The 6,000-nt window shown below is 44.1% G+C and overlaps 1 long non-coding RNA gene across 1 annotated transcript in view; it reads right to left on the bottom strand.

Moving 5' to 3' along the window:
- Window positions 1-201: 201 nt before the first annotated feature.
- Window positions 202-6,000, bottom strand: part of LOC142785081 (uncharacterized) — a 39,029-nt gene continuing 33,230 nt past the window's right edge. Inside the window, exons 2-3 of the long non-coding RNA XR_012888845.1 lie at window positions 802-1,025; window positions 202-330 (exon numbers count right to left, since the gene is read on the bottom strand). This is a non-coding gene — a long non-coding RNA (uncharacterized LOC142785081). The remainder of the gene's footprint in view (window positions 331-801; window positions 1,026-6,000) is intronic.

Below are 6,000 nucleotides of genomic sequence, written 5' to 3'. Positions count from 1 at the left end.
TAGTAAAAACGTGATAGATCCGTTTTTTTTTTTGCATATCTCCACGAATTCAACCTTGTGTGCAGTAATTATTGCAGTCGAGCTTGCGATTGCGCTAGAAATGTTTGTAGAAAAAGCTTTGATTTCCTTTCAAGTGTCTCGTACATTGGTGCTTAGCCTGATTGCCAAGAAAAATTAATACAAGCTGAGATTTTTGTACACTTGCCTTGCGAACTATTTCAAGCACATAAGCTTGCAGCGTCGTGCCTTGGTCTGTTACGTACTTATTGAATTCTCTGTCCGACATGACGTATGTCTCGATTGCGAAACTGACTGCCTGTTGTGCGCATCCTGTAAGCACATTCAAATGATTACTGCTGTAGAGCAAACACTGATCTGCAGTAACAAAAGATTCGCAATACAGTGACAATAAACTTGCCGTAAAACATTTGCAGATCATTAGAAATGATAAGCACAATTTATCTGTATCGACACGAGTTTTTGTCTAGTGTACTTTGCGTTGTCCTGTTTTTCATGTGCATGCGCTGGCACAGAGAAATACTCGTGTGAGCCAGCATGTTGATACCATACTATTCAGAGCTCTGAACCATTAGCAAGTGTACCTACATAATAAATGGTCATCTTTCAGTCGTTCAGCTTAGCAGTGGTTTCATATTTTACAATGTTGCAATAAATAGAAGCTTTCAATTATGCTACATGGAATCTGCTATATGCTGAGGTATATAGCACAATCCAAGTAATCAAGGGGTCAGTCTTGTAACAAACAGATTAGAAGAAGCGTAGATTATGCTTTGCAGTTACCTAGAACAACGTGCCAGATAAAGGCACTCCTCAGAACAACGTAGAACTGACTCCATCGTAAGCTGCCTCTGCAGCACATCTCGTCTCGTGTGTAGCCCAAACGAATTCAAGTAATCTGGAGAAGGAGAATTTCAGGCAATGCTGGATTCAAAGACTTCCTGTAGCCTTGATTTACTAGAGGTATCCTGGGGTATCCTATTTGGCAGCCTGCCCTAATTGAGAATCTGAAAAAAAAACGAAATTGAATAGTCACGCTCTAGGTATGTAATATTCAGACTAAATGAAGGCGTGAAAGCAACTTTATTTTTTAATCATATAGAATTTAATGCATATTCGGAGAGCGCGAATAATTTTTTCAACCCTTTGAGGGGTGACGAGACAAATCTGTCTCACTTTTACTACTTTTGTGCAAGCCTTCTGCAACCACAGCGCGTCGATAACACAGCTATGGTTTTCTGCGGACACTTATAAGAAAAGGTTAGAGAACAAATAAAAATGCACCGAAATTTTCCCATACTTGGTGTCGGTAATACGTTGTGTTGTAATTTGTTTAGGTTGGTAAACTATTTTTTCAACTATTGATGTATTGCCACCCTGATGGCCAAATTCGTATATATATATATATATATATATATATATATATATATATATATATATATATATATATATATATATATATATATATGTATATATGTGTGTGTGTGTTGTTTATTATAATTTTTTAATTTCGATTGGTATAGTGGGAGTACTGGGTAATGGCTTTTCTTTCGAAATTGCAGCAGTATGCCAACAATAAGCTTGTCGAAGCGTACTCGAACGAAATTAGAAGAAGCTTCTTGTCGACTTAACAGCAGAACAGGCCACCATAAATTTCTTTAAATTTTATGGACACTGTTGCATCTGTAGAGATGTTTTTTGATAAATAAGGTTCTAAAGCTTGTTTTTTGTCTTATTTTTACGGCTACTGTTCCTATAGAAATGATAAAAACTGTGGTTGAGAAGTGTCTGAAATTTAGAGCCAAAATAAAAAAAATGACAATATCGAATCTCAAAATGTCAGAAAGCGGCAGTGAACATGAATACGAGTAAAAAAGATCCAAGAGAAAACCTCACACACCTAATACGGAAAGAGTTACGGAATGCGATCGCAGAATTCAGTGTATTCCGTTACACCAAAATCACGTTGTTGGCCTTGATGCATAGCGACAATTTCGCTTAAAAGCGGTAATTCACGTACAATTAGCATGGAAGGTTGTCATCACCTACTTTGGGAGAAAAAGCGGAGAGTTGCTCAAATGGTCTTTGTAACGACAAGTCAGACATCGGCGCCGGTACATCAGAACAGGTGTCCACTGTGCACCACAGGCGGAAATAAGTTGCGCAAGACGACACTCGTCTTCTAGCTCGCGGGTCGCGAGATGCGATCCTGGCCGTGACGGCTGAATTTTTATGGAGGCCAAAATGCTTCAGGCTCTTGTGCTTCGATTCAGCCGCGTGGAAAAGAACATCTGGCCGAAATTTGTGGAGCCCTCCACTACGGAGTCTGTCATATTCGTAAGGGGGGTTTTGGGGCGTGAAACCCAGATAATTATTCATAAATGAGTTATAGAAGAGTTCATTTTTGGCAAGTTTAGAATGTGCCCCTCTGTACCACTTACCTCGAGCATTTTCATGCAAGAAATTATTTCAGCTTTGTGCACTCATGAGGCATATAAACAGATGTAGCTAATATTGGGATCATGGATGCAATCGCGATGGTTCAGATGGCCACGACGACACGTTGAAGGACTTAACAGCTCACTTCCCGGTGAACTTCAGTTTATTTACACACTGACACGTATTTACAAACAATAGGCGGGGTGGCCACTACACCAACCACACAGTAAGCACTTGGCCGTATTAACGTCGGCGTTACTTTCCCAGCCATTCGTATACTCCACACATCGACACCGAATTCTCGATGTAGCATCAACCTTAGATCAGAGTCGGCACCAAGCATGACCTCTGTCCCCACTTCCCGATCTCGTTCTCGAGCACCAAGCTCCTCTCCTTTTTTTCATTAAATACCTCCCGTTTTATCTGTGACCACCTCGAGCGACGAACCCCTTCTTGATCTCCACCAGTGTAGTAAACTCTTTCATTTCCTCAAAGACGTGTCACGTCCTCTACGTTCCCACACTTTGCTATCCTCATTCTCCAAGAAATCGGCTAAACAACAAATCCGCCATTTCGTCAACGTACAGCCCAAAAATACTTTCGCGCCACAACTAGCCTGGCTAGACAGCCGGTCGGCTGTCTGGAGTTGGTACACACCATGCTGCTGCCTATCCACACGTATTGTGACGGCACGCCGCCATGATATCCTTGTCGGAAGAGGCGTCGCCACAGGGACCGCTTGTTTCTAAGCCTGGCTCACAGTGAGAACGCTTGTGCCGTGTGGAAGACTTACCGGCACAAAAGCGTTCAACTTTTAAAAGCTCACGGGGTTCGGCAACAAAGGCACCTGCAGAGGCGAATGGCTTAGTAAGTCTGCGCAGTCACATTTTGGTATCTTCTGTTTTCGTCAGGCGCCGTGTGCCGACTAGCCATCTTTCGCTTGCCCCAAACGTAACTCTTTCCAACCGAAGAATGTTGTATGTGCGCTTGTTGCACATACAAGTTAAAGAACTCTATGACGGGAGGAAGTCACACTTAGGTGAAGCCGAACCTTCGAGTCGTATGGTATTATTATGCAAACACAATCAAAACAATTACTTTCGGGTCTCTACATTAATCTGCAGAAAACGAAAGTAATGTACAACAACCTCGGAAGAGAGCAGCGCTTCGAGATAGGTAATAATGCACTTCAAGTTGTAAAAGACTATGTCTACTTAGGGCAGGCAATAACCGCGGAGCCGAACCACGAGATTGAAGTAAGTAGAAGAATAAGAATGGGGTGGAGCACATCCAGCAAGCACTCTCAAATTATGGCTGGTACATTGCCACTATCCCTCAAGAGAAATGTATATAACAGCTGTATCTTGCCGGTACTTAGCTACAGAGCAGAAACCTGGAGACCTACAAAAAAGGTTCAGCCTAAATTGAGGACGACACAGCGAGCAATGGAAAGAAAAAACGGTAGGTGTAACCTCAAGAGACAAGAAGAGAGCAGAGAAGATTAGGAAACAAACGGGGGTAAAGGTTATCATAGTTCAAATCAAGAAGAGGAAATTGACATGGGCTGGGCATGTAGCGCGTAGACAGGATAACCGCTCGTAATTAAGGGTAACTCACTGGATTCTCATAGAAGGGAAGTGGGTTAGAGGGAAACAGAAGGTTAGGTGGGCAGATGAGGTTAAGAAGTTTGCGGGTATAAATTGACAGCTGCAAGCACAGGACCGGGTTAACTGGCGGAACATAGGAGAGGCCTTTGTCCTGCAGCGGACGTGGTCAGGCTGATGATGATAATGATGATGACGATGATGATGAACCAAAACAACAACAAAACGACATGTTACAGGGGATTCACGTAACGTCATTACATTATTACAAAGCACTATCGCAAAAGTGTCCCTTCTTAAATATTTATGGTCACTTAAATGCACAATGTCACGCAGAATCCCTCACGAAATAAAAAAAATGAAGATAAATGCACTCAAGTAGCTACACCGGCATGCTGGTCGGACCGTAGCTCGCAGGTTGGACCCTATCCCGTACATTCCTTGGTGCACCATGACAATTACTCAACATTTAGACACCATGCTCTTGCTGCCTGCCCAAATCTAACAAAATTGCATACTGCTACTTCACAACGTGTCCATCTTGTAGTAGTAGTAAAAAAAGAAAAACAAGGAACGACCTTCCACCCATGCACCTCAGCTATCTTTACTAATCCCCGCTGTCTAATCGTGGCAAGGCATCGGCGCACTTAATAAGACACTCCTTATGTGAGAAAAGAGATGTCTTACTTCTGTAATGCCAACGCCCAGCGGGTCAGGTGGGCACCATATCCAATGGAGTGCGTCAGGTATGCGAGCGCCTCACGTGCCGTTACTACCTTCAATTTGGCATCAACTGACGGCATGCCCGACAGGCTGAGTTCCGACCCGACGGTAAACAACTCGATTTCACTTGCCAACCGGCTTACTTGCTGAGCAGTGATAGTATTTCTGAGAAAGAAAATTGGTCTCCCCTCTCCCTTTATTGGTCTAACGTACTTGCTCTCTCCTCTACTCGCCTTTTTGCGGCACCTCTTATAACTACTACCTCGTTTCTTAGATGCATGGTGCATGGCAAAAATATGGATTCCAGGGTCAGCGTAGCAGCATTGAAATAATTTTTACTCGTCAAGCTCCCTCACCTGCCCGCTTTCACGTCATATTCCTGAACGTGTACACAACCTCTCACTGCCGGTGCTGCGGCACTCACTCTGCTACGCTTCCGCACATGCTGTGGGAGTGCCCGGCACAGTACAGACGCCACTAACGCCACGACCCTTTCGTCGACGCTCAATGAAGCTCTGCTGAGCCCCGCTCTATACGACCAAACCTGGGCGACCCAGCACGCCCGTGAGGCAGCGTCAAAGCAAGCCCTTGACGTCCCCTCATGGGAAGCTTAGGCCCGGCCACCTAAACTTGCTGGTTTCTTATAAAAAACATTAATCCTCCTCCTCCTCGAGCTCTCTAGGAAAATAGGTACACAGTGGTTTGTGAGTTCCTTAATTGGCTCATTACTTCGAGCGTGTGGGTATATATTTCTGGTAATATTTTACTTGTGCCATCACACTGTTCAAGTCTCTCTTAGCAAGCGGAGTGTTAAGTTGCGCAACCACATCTACCCTAATTAGCTTAGGATAGTGACAACAGTAAACAATGTGTGCAAGGTATCCTATCTGCGTTTGTGCGACCAAAAATTTTTTCATGTACATAGCTCGACCCATCGACACTAAAAGCCCCCCCGCGGTAGTCTAGTGGCTAATGTACTCGGCTGCTGACCCCCAGGCCGCGGTATCAAATCGCGGCTGCGGCGGCTGCGATTCCGGTGGAGGCGGAAATGCTGTAGGCCCGTTTTCTCAGGCTTGGGTACACGTTAAAAAGCCCCCAGGTTGTCGAAATCACCGGAGCCCTCCACCACGGCGTCTCTCATAGTCATATCGTGGTTTTGGGATGTTGAACCCCACATATCAATCAATCATATAAATAGACCCAATAACACCCAGAA

Source organism: Rhipicephalus microplus, chromosome 2, assembly GCF_043290135.1.
Source record: "Rhipicephalus microplus isolate Deutch F79 chromosome 2, USDA_Rmic, whole genome shotgun sequence".
NCBI classification, from domain to species: domain Eukaryota; kingdom Metazoa; phylum Arthropoda; class Arachnida; order Ixodida; family Ixodidae; genus Rhipicephalus; species Rhipicephalus microplus.
Note: the sequence above shows the minus strand (reverse complement) of the source record. Positions and strands in the feature narration are given on the sequence as shown.